The 19,596-nt window shown below is 43.6% G+C and overlaps 1 protein-coding gene across 1 annotated transcript in view; it reads right to left on the reverse strand.

The window, feature by feature from the left end:
• LOC149798977 (BTB/POZ domain-containing protein 6-B-like) overlaps positions 1-19,596 on the reverse strand; it is an 82,992-nt gene that overhangs the window by 2,569 nt on the left and 60,827 nt on the right. The window lies entirely within an intron of this gene.

Raw genomic sequence — 19,596 nt, forward strand, 5'->3', positions numbered from 1 at the left:
AATATACATGATTATTGTCGTGTTTTGCTGGTCACTAGAAATAATATTGATGGGAATATTCAGTAATAAAAAATAACTCACTCTTATCCCCAGCTAACCCTACCCCTGCGAGAAACAGTCATCGAGCGAAATTCCAGGTCACATTATAAGTTGAAACATAGTTACTATGTTAAAATGAAAAAATGATCTGGATGAGTGGTTGAACCAGAACAGACGGAAAGTATTCAAACATAGTAATGGAGGAAAGACATTGTACGTTTTTGTCGCATTGACGATGATCAATGATGCAATGCTTTAGTATTTACATTTTCAAAGATTCGTTTTTATTCATTTCTCCCGTAACCTGGCTGGTCATAAGGGCACCACTGATGACTTTGCGACAGTCTCTTATCATTTAGCCCTCTTCTTCCCTGCTCTATGGCACTTTGCAAAATCAATGCCTGTCCACTCTTTGATGTTATGTTCACATATCTATCTCAATCTGCCTAATTTTCTCTTTCCTCTCACATCGCTCCGGTGGCCTAGTGGTTAGAGCGTCCCCCTCGGAAGCGGGAGGTCGTGGGTTCAAACTCCGGCCGAGTCATACCAACAACTTACAAAAATGTTACTAACAACTGCCTCGCTTGGCGCTCAGTATTAAGAGGCTAGTGTTAGGACTGGTTGGCCTGGTGTCAGGATAATGTGACTGGGTGGGGTATCATGCTACGTGTCTGCTTGTTACTTTGGACAACTTCAGTCCATTCACTATTATTTCTTTTAGGATGCCACTCGGGTTGTCTAACATCCGCTTGGACTTTTCAGCGCTGATCTCCATCCAATATCTTAGTGATGCTTGGTTGAGGCGGTTCACTAAGGTTTCCTGTTCTTGTTCATCTTTTGCTAGAACATCGATATTATCAGCGGAGCGCAGGTTCGCGATTTTTCTGCCTCCAACACTGACACTGTCCTCATGGTCTTAGACGGCATCGGACATGATCCATTCCTGGTATATTTTGAAGAGATTGGTGAAAGAAGGCACCCCTCCATGATTCTGTTTATGGTTCTGTACCAATCTCCTATGTTGCCCTTGACTAATCGCCTGGTCATACATATGCATGGATGTTTTCGAAGATTATCTTTTAACATGGTTAACAGTCCAAAATAGTATGAATAAAAATAGGCTGCTGTGCATTTTCTTCATATGTATCACTATGTCAACGGTCAGTTCACATACAGGTGCTTTTTCATTATTCTTTTCTTTTTATCCGTTGGGTTATCCGAATCTGGGCTTGTTTGTGACATTAATACTTCACTCAGTTTTAATTACTGCCATTTCCAAAATGCTTTGCTTGAGATGATTTAAGTTATGTCCAACGTGTTTTGTCCAAGCGTGTCTATGTATTATGCTGTGGTTATATGTATTGTAAATCAAATTGTTTAAATATGAACAATATCTGAAAGTAAAAACGTATGTTTCAGTAGACTTCTACTTTAAGCCTTCAGATTGTATATATCCAACATGAATGATACGTGTCCTCGTACAATAGCGTATTCAAAGATCCTTAGTAAACTCGTAAAAGTCACTTTCTGGTAGCAAGAACACAAATAATGACATTTGAACTCTTCGATTGTGTATCTTTCAAGGAAACATACGCAAACTAAATAACATTTCAAACACAAAATGGTGTGCCGTGGTAACAAGTGTAATTGTTTGAAACTGGGAAAAAGAAATATGGGGGCGAAATTGTTTTGGAGATTACTGTGATATCCATGCCATTGGTAGAAAAGGATGTGTGGCGTTGCCGTGCTAGATATGTGGGGTTAGTATGGGCGCCGAAGATCAACTCTGCCCGCGCTGGGGTGGCACAAAAATTTGGAACGAGTTGGAAGAAAGCTAGATAAAGATTGGAAAGGTTCTTTGCTTACTGCGGGATACTTATTTAGAGAATTATGTTTGTTTCAATCATACTAACAAACATGAAAAAGCCAGGAATATGCCACCGCCACCATCGCCACCGCCTGTAAGGCAGCTGCTGACAGCCTTTTAGAGCGATCAGGGATTGTCGACACGTTTGTTAAAGTCTAACGTGACACCGTGCTTGGAGCAGACATTTGGTCACATAGCTCTTGTGTTCAGGACTTCATCGGCAAGGAGCTCGGAAGACTTGGTGATATGAAGTTTAGCCTTATGTTGACAACACAGGTGGAGCTGCGTTAGGCCTAGAAAACGAATTGGACGAAAAATACTGATGTAGCAGGCATCATTCAATTGTGAGTTGACGAGATCTAGCAGTTGGTTACTAGCCGATGCCATCATGCAAAACGCAATGAAAAGGATATGCGCAGGGTCTCGGATGACACTTTGTGAGATGTACCTAGCTCGATCTTGATGTGTCGTTATAATTACTCCAAGGAGCTGCACGACTTCGAGAAAGGCCACTCCCTGGTTCGAGAGAGCCGCACCTTTCTCTTAACACCTACCTAAAGATGAGTGAAAAAATGTTAAGAAAATACCTTTTAAGGTCATGGACAACGTGGTTACGCAAAGTACCATGGAGAACCTGCGAACGCAGATATGGGTTAACCACCGGGCGAAGCGCTAAAGCGTCCCTGGCTTTGTGTACCCGGTTTTCGGAAACAGGCAGATCTTTGTGGCCAAACCCTCATAGACGGCAAACATCAAGCTCAACTATTTATTTACTTGCTTATGACAGTTCTCGAGTTGAGCAAGCTTTACATGTATTATTTTTGTTATGGCCATATTAAGGTGTTGCACGGAGAAGGACTGGCATGCTGTGTACCGACAATTACAGTCTCCTCTTAAGCATTGAGATTTCAGACGTCTATATGGATATCGGGGAGAACACGAAGCTCGACGAAACAAGCGAATACCATGAGTCGCACATGCTCTGCGCTGTTTTATAAATCTTTATCCTACAGTGGTTTGCCGCCAGTACTGCCCCGTTATTGTGAACTCTGTTATGATTGAGCCAGCTTCATCACGTTGGCGACCGCTCCAGTGGCCTAGTTGTTAGAGCGTTCGCCTCGGATGTGGGATGTCGTGGGTTCGATCCCTGGCCGAGTCATACCAAAGACTTACAGCAATGGTACTAACAGCTGCCTCGCTGAGCGTTCAGCATTAAGAGGTTGGTGTTAGGACTAGGTGGCCTGGTGTCAGGATAATGTGGCTGGGTGGAACATCATGCTACATGTCTGCGGCATGATGCCGCAGTGCTAGACATCACTATAAACTCCACATTGAAGACATCGTATCGATGTGACTGAAATTTTTTAAAAACTACTTAACAATCCAAATCACATCACATCAAATCATATCTTTCAGGCTGGCAGTTATATTATTATACGAAATTATTTAGTAGTATTCAAGCGCAGCAGAAACTTTGCCTGTAGTTGAGTTTGGACAGTCTTCTCAACAAAGAGCCTACACCGCAACGGGTTATCTCTCCTACTAAGCAACCAAGACCGACTAAGTAGCTTGTAGCAATAATGCGGACTCGAATGACCTGGTCGTGGTCTCCGATGCAGCTATGGGACGCCTCTGCGCTCCTTACCAAAAAAAAAAGCCAGTGTTGAGGCCAACCACGTTGCATTTCAACGTCAGTGATACACCAACTGACTGCGGTATATCTGCGAAAACTATAAAAAGTATATTGACATTTGACATTGTTTATGACTTGAGGGTCTTAAAGACTGGCGATAGAATTAACTGCGTGCGCTTGTAATGACCAAATACTTAATCTGAAAGGTACGTGACCCAGTTAATTGTATCGATGTGGTCTCCTCGAAGTTTGTCACTAACTGGGTACCAGACGCAGCAGTATATGTTGGAGTCAGTCCGTAAGTACTAGCATCCTCTTTTGTTTCGGCGCCTTCGTTATTGACTTGGCAACGTGGATGATCTATAGCCTACACCTTTGATTTAGTAATTAACTACCATTATATCTGTCGGGGAGGCGTTTATCAGTGGGTACCAGATATCGTGTTCATGTACTTGACTGCCATCATTGCCACGTCGTTTAGCTGAACTATTTAGCCGTATGTATCTAGTTACTATATCATGGATTCAGTGCGTTCCTTTCGCACGCAGCAGAAGAAACCAAGGACACTATCCCGTCCTGGGAGCCGAATTCTATGTTATTAACTACGTAGCTGCCATGGCAACGGGACGTGGGCAAATCTTTCAATCCTTGTAAATAGAGCCATACGAGCACAACATGACAGCGGTGATCAGTCAAGAAATAGCGCCTCACACGAAAGCTTTACCGATAATAGCTATCGGTAAAGCTTTCGTGTAAGGCGCTATTTCTTGACTATTTCTTCTGTATCTTCAGATGGAACTTTGGGTCGAGTTCATAAATTTGTAATCCACCCTTGTCTCGAAAGACTTTAGGGGGATATTTCAACAGTAAATCTATGATTCTGGTTGTCAAAGACCAATATACATCTTTTTATAAAGAGATACAAGTTATGTCCCTTGCAAAATTAAGCAAAATAAGTGAGCAATTAACTTAAGTTAACGGTAAACATACAGTTTCATAAACAATAATTAAAATCTACTTATTCTGGCGTGTTACCTTTAAAAGAACTTGTAAACGTGGACCGAGTTACCGCCGAATACCTCTAATACTTGGTGTAAATCATTTGTAACGGAGACTAAGCGTCGATTGACATATACCATCAAACAGATAACAAAAAGCAAATATTAGTGAGATTTTTCTCCTTTTACGGACTACTTTATTTCATGTGCTGAATGACTCGCATTTTAACCCTAAAACACCCCAATTAGGATACAAAAGTTTCAGTTAGACGGTTCTATATGAAATGATGGCCCATATCATTTGGATTTACTCTAATCTTACCTCAGTATAATTTTAAATACAAAAGACCACTTTTATTTCTGTATTTTTTAACGTTAATTTTAAGTATTTGTTTCATATTAATATTTGGAATAAGAGCTAATTTTCCTGTCATCAGTATCATGTTTCTTTTTTAAGTTTGATGTCTTGTAGTCCTTTTTTATAAATAAGACACCTTCCTATTTTGAATTTTACGTTATCACATAATATTTGCAATCATACGCAAGAAATGGTCTCCCTCTCTCTCTCTCTCTCTCTCTCTCTCTCTCTATATATATATATATATATATATATATATATATATATATATATATATATATATATATATATATATATATATATATATATATATATAGTTGCACCCCGTGTGTTATATCGAAACGAGCAGGTTTAGGACATAAAATGATTTTTATAAATAATAAAGGAGAGGTAGAACATGCCTTACAATGTCGCATAGTGACCTTCCATCAACGCATTGTTTTTCCCAACATTACAAGCTTTGAAAATACAGAGCAGATCTGTTCGTCTAGATTCCAAAAGACAACGGTATAATACACCATATTATAGTGAAATTAGTTCTATTATTTAATTCCTATGCATAATGACAGCTAATTTCCAGATTGACTGAAACACATTGACATCGTAATGTGATCTCAGTAGTTAAGTGGGTCACCCTAGGGACAATGGGAATTACCATTAAAAACACCCCTGGGTCACTCTGGGGACTATGTAAATTTAACATGGGGAAAATTGCTGGGTCACTCTAGGGACAAGGGGAATTTAACATGGGGAATAGAGTTTGAGTCTGTCTAGGGACAAGGGGAATTGAACATGGGGAATAGAGTTTGGGTCTGTCTAGGGACAAGGGGAATTGAACATGGGGAATAGAGTTTGGGCTTGTCTAGGGACAAAGGGAATTTAATATGGGAGAAAAAACTACTTTAGGGACAAGGGGAATTTAACAAGGGATTTTTTTTTATAAAAAAAATTAAAAAAAGGGTAGGCAATTGAAAGTCAATCTCTTTTCGAGACCTATGAGTGGCCCTGAAAAGGGCCTTTGGGTTTATGTTAATATGCCCTTAACATAAATGGCATCTGCGGCATCTTCTTGTCCTCAAGCTGCGTCTTAGTGTAGGGCCATAAATCCTCTTGAGGCATCCTTGTCTTTCCACATAGACTCTTCATATCCACAGACTGGTGTCTGACTTGTGGACAACTGTCCACTTGGATCGGACATACATTAGCATGTCCGTCCTAAACATCATTGAAGACACAAGGGTGGATGATTCGACTGTGGTCCACATCTTGAGGCGCCGAGAACAGGTGAATCAATGCAGTGAACTGCGCTTATTTATAGGTAGAGGAAGGATTGAAACGGATTGAGTTCATTGACCAATCCAAACACGCGTTACAAAATTCAGTCAGTCCGCATCCAATCCGAAGAGAACAGTCTGTGACGTCACGTGGTCTATATAGCTTCGCTAGCGCCTGTGCGGTGTCAATCCATGCGACAGTGATTCAACATGACGGAAACTCAGAAAACGATTCATTGGGGTGCACCAGCAGTGGAGACCACTAAAGGGAACCCGGACTTACTTTCAGAAGAGGTGAATTGGGATTTTGTGGATTTCCTTACCTCGCAAGAATTTGTTCAGGAACCTTCGTCACCTTCATTACCACACGTGGAGAATTTTAGACAGAGACAGAAAGAAGAATTGGAGAAATTTATACAACGACAAAAGGAAGCGGAACAAGCTTTTCTTTTACAGCAACAACAGCAAGAAGTGGTAAGGAAAAAACAACAACATCAACAACAAGAAGCAGCAGCAAAGAAACAAGAGGGTGAAAATCAAACGGTCACGGTATTGTTAGACATTTTAGCGGAGTTAGGAAGTCTGAAACAAATGTATCAGTCTTCTTTATCACGACCGAAGAGAATACGACCTTCCCGAGCTAAACACGCCAACCCTGTGACTAAGCCTACCGTACCACCCTTAGTGATTTCAACCCAATCATCATCATCAGAAGTAGGCCTCGACCGTGGCAAAGGCTTAAGGCAGTTAAAGTTGATTGCTTAAACTCACCCCTACACCAAAAACCAAAGGCCTTTTCAGGGCCACTCACTTCTCTCGAAAAGAGATACACTTTCAATTGCCAATAACTCAAAAACAACAACAAAAAAAAAAAAAAAAACATTTTACCCCTATAGTACGTGTATATGAGTGCGTGAGTGTACGTTCTTATTTTAAAATCAAAACCCAAAGACACTTACCTTTTATAATTAATGTATTCTTTTATCAATAGTTACAATCCAATTCACAATTCACAACAGAGCACTTTAAAAAGTACATACACTTCTTCTGTCTCACTGTTTAGTCTCTCTGTTTTTTAAATTTCTTCACGGTCACATTCTTTTCCTCCTCTTCCTCCTCACTTTCTTCCCTTCTTCTTTTCTTCTCCTGTTTCTTTTTCTTTACCTGGCTGCTTTCTTCCTCTGAAGAATCCCTCTCTTCTTCTGAAGAATCCGTCTTTTCTTCTGACTCCTCTTGTTTCTTTTTTGGGCAATCTGGAGACCAATGTCCTTTTTCTTGACAATAATAACAGGTATCTTGACTTTTGTCTTTTCTAGCCCCTTTTTTTCTTTTTTGACGGTCTGGACACTCTCAAGACCAATGCCCTTTCTTCTGACAGATATAGCAAGTATCTTGACTTTTATCTCGAAAGGAAGGAGAGTAGTCCGTCGGCTGGTCTGAACAGAATTTTCTAATGACCCCTCGCAAAGCTCTGATGAAACGTTCCATCTGGGTAGTCTCTTCCATCGTTGTGCTCGGTTTGAGAGTGAAATGAATAGTGAAAGGACAAGACACACACCCTTTTATATACGCTGGTCTGCCATGACTGTAAATTAGTCTATGGTGTTTAAACTTGAGTCATTTGACGTTTTGCACTCAAGATGAAACGATCCAATTCATTTGAGAAGAAAGAAGAAGAAAGTAAGAGGCAGAAACGTGATCTATCGCCTCGTACCAGAGCTGAAGTCTTGGCAAAAATTCATGCCAGTGATTTTGAAGAGGACATGAGTGAACCAGAATCCAAACCCTCTAAACAAAGTTCGCCATCCTTAGTCAACCCTGAAAAATACTATTCCATTCGAGAGACCGAAAAGCGCTCCTCTAGAAAATTTAGAACCACGGCTTGCAGATACACGGTGAAGTTTAAAGATTTCAAGGCTGAAGTACCGTTAGAGAAAGCAGAAGGGTTCATCACCTGGGGTGTGGGATTCTTTGCTCACCACACTCAAGCGACAATGTCAACTCAAAGAAGACGATCGCTTGAGACTCTCCATACAACACGACGGTTTGAAATCCCCTGTTTGGATCGAGTTTAGCACCCCTGCAGAATTGACCGCTTCCAAAAAGTCATGGACAAAATTCAACACGTACAACAATCCAATGACCAGTTTGACATCACCGATGGAAAAGCCACACTGGACATGACCCACGTCTCTCATCCTCAAGGGACTGGACGCAATAAGATGTTATTGGTGGACGAGCTTTGCAGCACCAAAACAAGTCTCGTCCGAATTCACAACCTTCAAGACCAGATGTGTTTAGCCAGGGCTATCGTGGTGGGACGAACCTATGCCAACAAAAACGACACGGTAGAATGGAAAAGAGCCTGGGAGAATATTTGAAAATCGGACCGAGCCAAACAACGAAGTGAAGCAGAACTCCTGTTGCAACAAGCCGACTTGCCCAAAGACACACCCTGTGGCATTCCTGAAATGCAAAAATTGCAAGATGTCCTAGCTCCACGCTACACCTTGAAAGTGCACCCTCAAGAAGTGCGTGCGCCTCTGTTGTTTCGAGGACAAGATTTTAAGGATGGAAAATACATTCACCTTTATAATCACGATGAACATTTCGATACCATTACCAGTATCACTGGATTCCTGGGATATGTTTATTATTGTGAGAAATGTGAATATGGCCATAAAAATCGAGAACAACACAAACATTGTGGATCGAAATGCTCAGGATGTTTGGCCTCTCCACCCTGTCTGAGCGAAGGATCGGTGCATTGTTCAACTTGTCTGCGCATGTTTGTCAGCCCTGTCTGTTACCAACAACATCTGAAGACGCAAGGTTCACAGCAGAAATGTGCTTGTCAACTGCTGCGATTGTGCCCCACGTGTGGATAAGGCCTACGTACCAATAATGCCAAGGCACACGTATGTTCAGGAAAGAAAAAATGTCACATTTGTCACCACATCGTGGACTTGGAACACGAATGCTACGTACAAAAATACCAACCCCCACCAGAGAAAGAGGATGGACACAAGAAGAAAGGCAATTTCATCTTTTTTTATTTCGAATGCATGCAAGAGACCGGTATTCACATTCCTAATTTCTGCGTGGCTCATCGAGCGTGCGAGAAGTGCATTCAGGAACCTATCTTCAGTCATTGCCCTCATTGCAGCAAGATTCCTGGAGGGCGTGAAAAAATCTTTCGAGGACCGAACACGTTAGCCGAATTTGCACAAGGGGTCTTAGACTCCATCGACAAGACGTGGAGCCAAGAGGACATCGAACGTTACGGAGATTGTCATCGTCATGCCACGGTGATGGCTCACAATTTTTCCGGATACGATGGACAATTTCTTTTGAGATACTATACGGAACAAGGCACCGAGCGTCCTAAGGTCACTTTGAACGGAGCCAAAATCATTTTCATGCAAGTGGGACAAGTACAGTTTAAAGATTCGATGAGTTACTTGGCCATACCTTTGAGTCGAATGCCTAAAACGTTTCGAATGACAGAAATGGCTAAAGGGTACTTTCCTCACTTTTTCAATACGCAAGCCAATCAACACGCCGTTCTACCCCATTTATCTGAGGCTCACTATTACGACCCCGACAACATGCATACCGAACAACGAGACGCTTTCTACGCTTGGTACCAGGCTCACGCCTCGGACCCTTTCAACTTTCAGGAAGAAATGCTAAAGTATTGTCGTTCCGATGTGGACATTTTACGACGTTGCTGTGGAAAATTTCGAGAACTGTTCATGGAACACGGAGGGGTCGATCCTTTGAAAGACGCTTGCACCATTGCCAAATCGTGTTCCTTAGTGTACCGGCAACGATTCATGCCTGTAAACAGCGTGGCTGTCATCAGTCCTCAAACGACCAACTATGTCAAACGTCAATACTCGGTGAAAGCCCTACGCTGGTTACATTACTTGTGCAACAAGGAAGACAAATGGATTCAGCATGCCCGCAACGGAGGGGGCGAAAAGACCATCGGAACGCATTCGGTCGATGGCTGGGACTTAGAAAACCCCAAGATCGTGTACGAGTTTAACGGTTGCTTATTTCACTGATGTCCCGTCTGTTACCCTGATCGTGACACTAAAAATCAGTTTTTACAACGGACCGTGGAAGATTTGTACCAGGACACTTGTCAGCGACGCCTAAAGTTAGAACAGGAAGGATACCAAGTGGTGGAAATGTGGGAACACGAGTACGATCACCGTTTGAAAACCGATCCCAAGTTTAAACGCCTCGTGGAAAGTTACCAGTTCATGGACCCGCTGAACCCGAGGGATAGTTTGTACGGAGGAAGGACCAATGCCACCTGTTTGCTGTACCAAGCCGACGAAGAGAAAGGAGAAGAAATGAAATACTTGGACGTGTGTTCGCTGTATCCCTACGTGTGCAAATATTGTCGCTTTCCTGTAGGGCACCCACAATTGTTCACGGAACACATCGACCTGAAAAACATTCGACAATACGAAGGTCTGATCAAGTGCAAAGTTTTGCCTCCCACGGACTTGTACCATACCGTGTTACCTCACCATTGCCAAGGCAAACTGATGTTTCCTTTGTGCCGTACTTGTGCCGAAACGTGCAACCAAGACCAACCTTGTCAGCACACCCAGGAAAAACGGGCCTTGACGGGAACCTGGGTCAGCGTAGAATTGTTCAAAGCTCTGGACATGGGATACCAACTGTTAGAAGTGTACGAAATTTGTCACTTTCCCAAGACACAACAATATCACAAGGGTGACCCAACTCAGAAAGGCATTTTCACCGACTACGTGGATGCCTTTTTGAAACTGAAGCAAGAAGCCAGCGGCTATCCTTCCTGGTGTCACACTCCCGAAGACGAAAAGACATTCCAAGAGAAATGCTATGAATAAGAAGGCATTACTTTAGATCACATCGAGAAAAACGAAGGCAGGCGATCGTTTGTCAAAGTGATGTTAAATTGCTTGTGGGGTAAAATGGCACAACGACCGTGTCTACCCAAGACGGAATATTTGACAGAACCTTCCCGTTACTTCCAGATGATTCACGACAAAACCAAATACATGAAACACGTGGACGTCGTTCGCGAGGATTTGATCTTGGTCAATTACGAAGAAGATCTGGACTTTGTACAAGACGACCCTTTTGGAAATGTCATCATTGCGGCTTACGTGACAGCCCATGCTCGCTTAAAATTGTACGAAGCTTTAGAACTGTTAGGTGAACGCGTCCTGTACTTTGACACGGACAGTTGCATTTACATCCATCACCCGAGTCAACAGCACCCTGACATCGAAGGAGACCGTTTAGGAGCCTGGACAGACGAGCATCCCGACGACAAGATTCTAAGTTTCGTCAGTGGCGGTCCAAAAAATTAGGGCTACGAATACCGGGACAAACAAGGAGAAGTGCACACGAAGTGTAAAGTGAAAGGATTGACTCTGAATTATCGTACCAGTCGAGTGGTCAACTTTGGGGTATTGAAAGAAGCCTTACACTCTGGAAAAGATCAACACTTTAAAGTGACCACCTATCAACCCAACAAGATTGTACGTTTACCCACTCACCACATCGTCAGTCGACCCTTGGAAAAAGTCTATCAAATGGTTCACCAGAAGCGAGTGCGACTTCCCAACCACTTTACTTTACCGTATGGACACGTTGGTATAAAACATTGGTTGTAAGAGGATAGCCACTCACCAGAAGAATGACTTCGCCACAACAAGAATCGAGTGAGAAACCCGATGAGAACTCCAAGTTCAAACCCCACCATTTTCCGGTCTTCTTACCTGACTATTGTGATTGTGCCCGTCGATTGGACACGTTTCAAAAATGGTCTACGGATAGGAAAGGATTACCTTCTTCGAATGTTTTAGCTAGAACAGGATTTGTTTACTTGGGACCTGAGTCAGGATTGGGATACGAAGTACAGTGTTTCAGTTGTGGCCTGAAGTTACGAATGGATCTATGTATCTATAAAGATTCAGCTGTTCAGGAACATACTCGATGGTCTCCGCACTGTCCTTACCTTTCTATGGCCTTTCCGCCCATTACACTACGGTACAATGATGACGGCACCTTAGAGACGGTACCTTCCAAAACAAGACATAAAAAGGAACGATGTACAAGCTTGAGACTGCATTGCGACTAGTATAAAAAGGAACCCTAGGCAAGATCGATAGTTCATTGTGACTACCAAGACTAAGCGAACAAGATGAATACTTTCAGAGAAACACAAAACAAGTTCAGACAGGCACAATTCAAGTGTGGGGCTTCTGAAGTGGAATGCGATTGTGAGCCTTGCGATGGGAACGATGCTGTACGCTGTGACCTTAGCGATGCCGTAAAGCATCATGGGAACTTTGTTCTCACTACCCCTATCATGGAAAGTGATGCTGTGCGTGTCAAACCTGAGGGATGCGAAAGCGATGCCGCTCGTCCTCTTGGACATTTTACTGGGTTTCGTTTTAACGGTGGATGTTCGCCTTCACGTCTACCTCCCTACGGATGTCATCCAGCCCTGAGGAAACTCCTGTCCATGTCACCCAACCCTCATCGAAACGAACCTGTGAAAGACGAATATTCGTTTCCTGTGCGTTTGTAGGAATACTGCGACTTTGAAAATCGTCTTCAATCGTTCAAAGGAAAATGGCCTAAGTATCTGGGAGGACCGACCCCCGAAGAATTAGCCAGAGCCGGATTGTTCTACTTGGGCGAAGGAGATAAAGTCAAGTGCTTCAGTTGCGGTGTGTCACTTCACCACTGGGAACCGCAAGATTCGGCCTACGTAGAACAAGCTCGATGGTCACCGAATTGTCATTACTTACCCTTAGTGGGACCGAGACATTGAAGTAACTTACCATAATCTGTTTATGGATACTTTACAAGAGAACATTCACACCTTGCCTGTGGAGGTGAGAGAAAGGATTTACCGAGAGCTGGTCAAAATACAAGTGAAACGTAAAGAACAATTGCATCCGTTACGTCACCGGTGTTTGAACCACTGGTACCTGAATGCTATACAAGGACTGATTCAGTTGAAAGTGTTCCATTGGACAGACATTGATCAACGATCCCCTAGTTTTAAAAAGGATTGGTTTGCTATTGATGATTCTATCTACTACATTGTAAACTTACTGCATCGAATTCCAGACGAAGAGTTAACGAATTACCGACATCTTGTACACAATGTCAACTTAGTGAAAGAGGAAACTTCTGAACGAACTGTAATGTGTAAATTAGTGACTAAACGATTTAAATTCGACACTGAAGTAAAACCATGTCTGTGCAAACGGTACATTTCTTGTGTCAGACAAAAGAGGATTTAGTATGACCTATTCATGGATACTTTACAAGACAACATTCGTGCTTTGCCTGTGGAGTTGAGAGAACGCATTTACCGAGAGCTGGTCAAAATACAAGTCAAACGTAAAGAGCAGTTGCATCCGTTACGTCACCAGATCTTTAACCACTGGTACCTGAATGGTATAAAAGAACTGATTCGTCAGAAATTGTTTCAGTGGTCAGACATTGTTCAAAATTTTGAGGTCGCCAATGATCGACATGTTCATAATTTTGGTTACTTCGAGATTCACCTAGTGCAACGCATTGAGGAAGACAAGTTAAAGGATTACCAACATATTTTACGTGCAATCTACTTAGCGGAAGAGGAAACTTCTAAACAAACTCTGACGTTTCGGTTACAGTATGCAACATTTAGATTCCCCACTGGAGAACGAAGATGTCTGGCTAGAAAGTACGTGTATTGCATCCGAGAAAAAGAGACTATAAAACAGGCTGCCATGCCACGACTTATGTCACATGTAATTGAACAGTTTCCGTGGAAGGAACTCAATGACCATATTCAAACCGTGGATCATTACCATCAATTATTACAAGAACTGTATCCATTCAATTTGGGTCGGGGCCCCGAGTGGCCGAGTGGTCTAAAGCGTTCTCCGTTACGGATCACTGCCATCTCACCTCTGTCTGCGCCGGTTCGAGTCTCAGGTTCAGCCAATGTAGGTATGTGAGAAAGCATGCCAGTAGCTTCTCGTGGGTCGGTGGTTCTTTCTGGGGTTTTCCCGGGTTCTTCCTCCACCATTAATACTGGCCGCCATATATAGCCTATCGTGTGCTGAAAAATGGCGTTAAACCCCACAACAACAACAACAACAACAACATCAATCTGGGTCGACAAGTGGTGTGTGTCTTAGTGACTTGATTTCTAGGATTTCGTTTACTAGCCGATTCCTTGTGGACTCTTTACGAACAGTATTTACCACCCCATTCAACGTGAAAGTGGTGCCTTTAAATGTTCACGAGAGATTCCTTTTGCTCAAAGCCTTACGTTTTCATCTGGATACTTCTCGACCTCTACAGGAAAAAAAGATTCGTCAACTTTTAGCTACCCAAGACGTGTATGACGATGTGTGTGTAGCTTGTGACTTACACCCCCATTGGACAGATGTCCGTGCCTGGAAAAAATGGGATTTTGAGGCTTGGACCCAAGAAGTGGCCCAGTATGCTCGAGAGTTGTGATCCTTCCTTTCAACGTCCAAAGAAAAAAGTTCCTTTTCAACCTGTGTTAGTGACGGTGTCAGAAGAACCCGTCACCCAGGACAGGACTGTCGTGGACAGGCCTGAAAGACCCTTTCGGGAGGACACTTGTGTGACCTTACCCCCTATAGAACTGGTCAGAACTTTACCCAAAACATGTTGTACAGACACTTGTTTTTATTCCACGTTAATGATTTTCATGTGCCTTTTATCGTTGTACTTAAGCCTTTGGCTTTTATGTATTTTTGTCTTTCGTATTCATGTTTAAAACATTCAATAAATGTGTCCTGAAAAAAGTATATAAACTCTCGTCTTGTTTGTTTTCGTGTCACAAGTGACATTCCTCACACTATGGCTACCTCTGCTGTCTCTGCTCCCTCTTCCTCTACTGTCAAAGTCATCGACGAACACTTAGATCGTGCCAGTTGGGAGGCTTTGTATCTTCGCCATCCCTTTAACATGCTCATTGCTGGACCTAGCGGTTCAGGCAAAACCGAATTCGTCAAACGTTTGATCGAACCTAAACATCATTTGATCGATCGACCACCTCAACGCATCGTGTGGTGTTACAAAGAGTGGCAATCGGCGTACAGCCTCTTGCGAGAAAGTCAAGGCGACTCCATCGTGTTTGTGGAAGGCATTCCTAAAGAAGACGACGGCATCGTCTCTGACTCCCGTCAAACCCATTTGGTCATTTTCGACGACATGTTAGGAGAAGACGAAGAAGAAATTAAACTGTGGTTCACGCGTAAAGGGCATCACCGTAATGCCAGTGTCGTTTACATCACTCAAAATTTGTTTCAACAAAGTAAAGCCCATCGCACCATCAGTCTCAATGCGCATTACGTGGTCTTGTTTAAAAGCCCTCGAGATAAATCGCAAGTGCAAGTCTTAGCCAAACAGTTAGGAACGCCTTGGCTGACTCAGGCGTACGACGATGCCACTCAAACTCCACACGCCTATTTACTCGTCGATTTGAAACCTACGACCCCCGATGATTTGCGATTTCGTACCCACTTGTTTCACCACTGGTGCCAGGACGGAGGGCCTGTCCTGTACACGTCTCCGTCCTCGACTTAACTTCACTCCACAAAAAAATCTATAAAAACCTCAGACCCTTTTCGTCTGTCTCACACAGTTTGAACATGACGTACCATCAGTCTCATCTTCCCGTCAAATTGATTCGTGCCTTGTATGGTATCAGTTGAGAAAAAAATCCACAAACACGAGCTCGTGTTTTAGAAGCTAGTCTCAAAGAAGTCTTACGATGGTTCACGGTGACGGCACGTCAATTACTCCAAGGGATCATTCAGATTCCTCATCAAACCAAACGCTTTTTTGATGGAAACAAAGTCGCTTTGACCCAACTGGCCGATCCTCGCATCGACACTCAAACCAAAAAACAAATCATTTTGAAACCTGGAGGGAGCGGTACTCTAGGAGGGGTCATCATTCGCTCTCTCTTAAGATGGGATCCTAATGTCCCCAAAGTTCTCCCCAAGAAAAAAGTCAAACGAAGTTCCAAGAAGAAAAAGACCAGGTCCCCAAGGAGAACTTCTCCAGTGGCGGGACCCTCCCCTTACCAGACACCACCCCGGAAAAAGAAAAATAGCCCCCAGAAAAAGAAACAGAGAAAAAGTCCCCAGAAAAAGAAAAGTCCACAGAAGAAAACTAGTCGCAAGAGAGGCACGTCGGCCAGGACGCAACCTTACACTCGCAAACCACGACCTGCCACGACGGTGACTGCGTCTACGGCAGCCTCACGTTCATCCACTTCTCCGTTGATGACACCAAGAACTGAAGAGTACTTGGAGACGTTGATCACACCAAGAACTTCTCCGTTGATGATCCCAAGAACTTCCCCAGTGGCAGGACCCTCCAATTTAGTGGCAGTGGCTGCTGCTCACAAAGTACCTGCTCCCAAAATCAAAGTCCAAGAAAGATGGGGCATGTTACAAAGTTTACTGGATTTGTCCAAGCAAGAACTGGCTCGATTTAGTCCATTGCGTACCCCTGCACGACGTGTCATGCCTGTCCTCAAATTGATACGTCGTAAAGACAACCAGTGGCGACGCGTTCCAGTATAAAAAAGGCCTGTGACCAAGTAGGGGTATCAGTGTTTTTGGTACTGAAGACTCAAAGATGTCACCCTCCAGAAAACATCCCTCTTCTAAACAGCCCCAAGGAAAGAAAAGAAAAGGACGGCCTCCTCGTTTAGTCAAACATGGGGACATGTTATCTGTCCTGTCCAAAGCTTTTCCACCTCTACGAAAAAAACTCATTCAATCAGCCTCTAAAGAGGTCATCGATACCGTGTGCGAATGTTGTTTGAACGTTTTGAAAGGCACGATCCCTTTGTCCAAACACCAGAAACAATGCTTAGGCAAACATCGTCACGTTCTTCGCCAAATGGTTCAAAAGAAAATTCCCATTCGTCAAAAGAAGAAGATGTTGGTCCAACGTGGAGGCATTTTACCCCTCTTGTTAGGCCCCTTACTGAGAGGAGTCTTGGGAACCATGTTGGGAGGACTGGTGGGAGCAAGATAAAAAGGCCGTCTGAACTCCCAAGATCTCAGAATCGACCCCTGACAACCCCATGGAAGGACGAAAACTAGCTTTAGTGCCTTACAAACGATGGATGGAATACCATCGTTGGCAAGAACAACGCACCCCACATTTACCTCCCAATCCACATTTGAGCGAGATGTCCCAGTTACAACACGAATTGCAGTCCTTGATGGATCGCCAAGATTTGTCCGAAACAGAAAAATCGCAAAAGTACGGTCAACTCTTGCAACGACTGCAACTCTTTCACCAGAAAGCTTTAGACGAAACAGCTCTACCCACTCTGAAAGATTTTAAGACCTTGATGAAAAGTCCAGCACCATCATCACTACCACCACCACCACCACCACTACTACCATCCCCAGGGGTCACCAGAGATGCTACCCCACGAAGACCTGAGGAAGAAGAGATGCGAGAAGTGTTTCAAACACCGTCAGCAGCTCCCATTTCAAGTAAGATTGCAGCATCCTTGTTGACCCCGTCCCCCACACCCCAACGAGATGAAATGAAAGCTTGGGTTAAAAAGATGATGTCCACTCGTCCTTCGACAGAAGTGAAAAAGAAAGAAGGGAAACCAGAAGTGAAAAAAGAAAAGAAGACCAAAGCCATTCCATTGCCACCTCCACCACCACTACCTTCGACTTCTACTCCCGTAGCCCATCGGACACGTAAACCCGTTTCCAAACCACCCTTTCGTCCCACCCAAAGTAGCATCACCGAAGAGTGGGTAACTTATTAACACAAGAAAAAAAAAATTAAAAAAAAAATGGAGAAGGTGTTAGCCAGAATTTACTACGATCCCTCGAATCCTGCAGGTTACGCAGGAGTTCAAAAATTGTATCGTGCTGCCAAAACTCGACTGAAAAGTCTCCGTTTACCTCAAGTGCAACGATGGTTACAAGAACAAGCTACCTACACTTTACACAAACCCATTCGACGCAAGTTTTCCAGAAGTCGCACCCGAGTGGAAGGCATCGATCATCAATGGCAAGCCGATTTAACCGATGTCTCTCATTTGGCCAGCTACAATCGCGGCTACAAATATTTGTTTTGTGTCATCGACGTCTTTTCCAAATTTGCCTGGGTCGTGCCCTTGACTTCCAAATCGAGCAGCGAGTTAGTGCGAGCCCTGCAACGAGTGCTGAAACAAAGCGGTCGTCACCCTCTTCGATGGCAAACGGACAAAGGCACCGAATTTCTGAACCAAGCTTTCCAAAAAGAATTAAAGAAACGTGACATTCATTTTTTTACCACCGAGAATCCCGAAACCAAAGCCAGCATCGTGGAACGTTTTCAACGCACTTTGAAAGAACGCATGTGGAAATATTTTACGCATCACCACACTCTGAAGTACATCGACATCTTACCGCACCTGGTGCAAGCGTACAACCAATCTTACCATCGAAGCATTGGACGTGCCCCGCAAGAAGTGACTCCCGACAACGAAGTGATGGTGTTTGAGCGCCTGTTTGGTACGTCCCCGACGAGGGCTGCCCCCAAGAAAAGTGGAGTGTTGACCGTAGGAGATTGGGTGCGCATTGGCAAAACCAAACGCACTTTCGACAAAGGTTACTTACCTAACTGGACGACCGAATTGTGCACGGCCGTCATCCTGCCGTCTATAAATTGGAAGACATGAACGAAGAAGTGCTCAAAGGAACGTTTTATTTGCCCGAGTTACAACGTGTCACCAAAAAAGAAGACGACGTGTACGACATCGAAAGCATTCTCGAACGCAGAACCCGTAAAGTGGGCAAACGACGTGTCAAAGAAGTCAAAGTACGTTGGAAAGGATATCCACCCAGTTTTGATTCTTGGATCGACGCTTCGCAAGTCATCGACTATAAAAAGAAGTGACCATCATGCCCTTTCACACAGACTCAGCTACGTCGACCACTCCTTCACCCAGTTCTTCTCTGCAAGATTTACAAAAACAACCCTTGTGGGTGTGGTGTGGAGAACGTGTGCCTAAAACGCAAATCGTGTTTTTCTGCCAAATCTTCGTGGTGTATTGTGTCATCGGGGCAGCCATCGCCAATTTGAGTTTGCAACAAGGAGACAAACAATTGTGGACCATTTTATTGAGCAGTTGCATCGGTTACCTGCTTCCCAATCCCTCCCTGAAATTCTCCTCGAACGGGAACCACGGGAACCTTGTGTCTAGTGCCAGTGTCAGTCACCACTCCAACAACAACAATAACCCCATTTTGGGCGGAGACACGCCTCTGACGTCCAGTAACCCCTCGGACAGCCACAGAACTCTGGAATTATGAGTCACCAAAACCAATTTTGCTTAACCTTACCCA

This window comes from Sinohyriopsis cumingii, chromosome 5 (genome assembly GCF_028554795.1).
Source record: "Sinohyriopsis cumingii isolate HCF-2022 chromosome 5, ASM2855479v2, whole genome shotgun sequence".
In the NCBI taxonomy this organism is placed as follows: Eukaryota; Metazoa; Mollusca; class Bivalvia; order Unionida; family Unionidae; genus Sinohyriopsis; species Sinohyriopsis cumingii.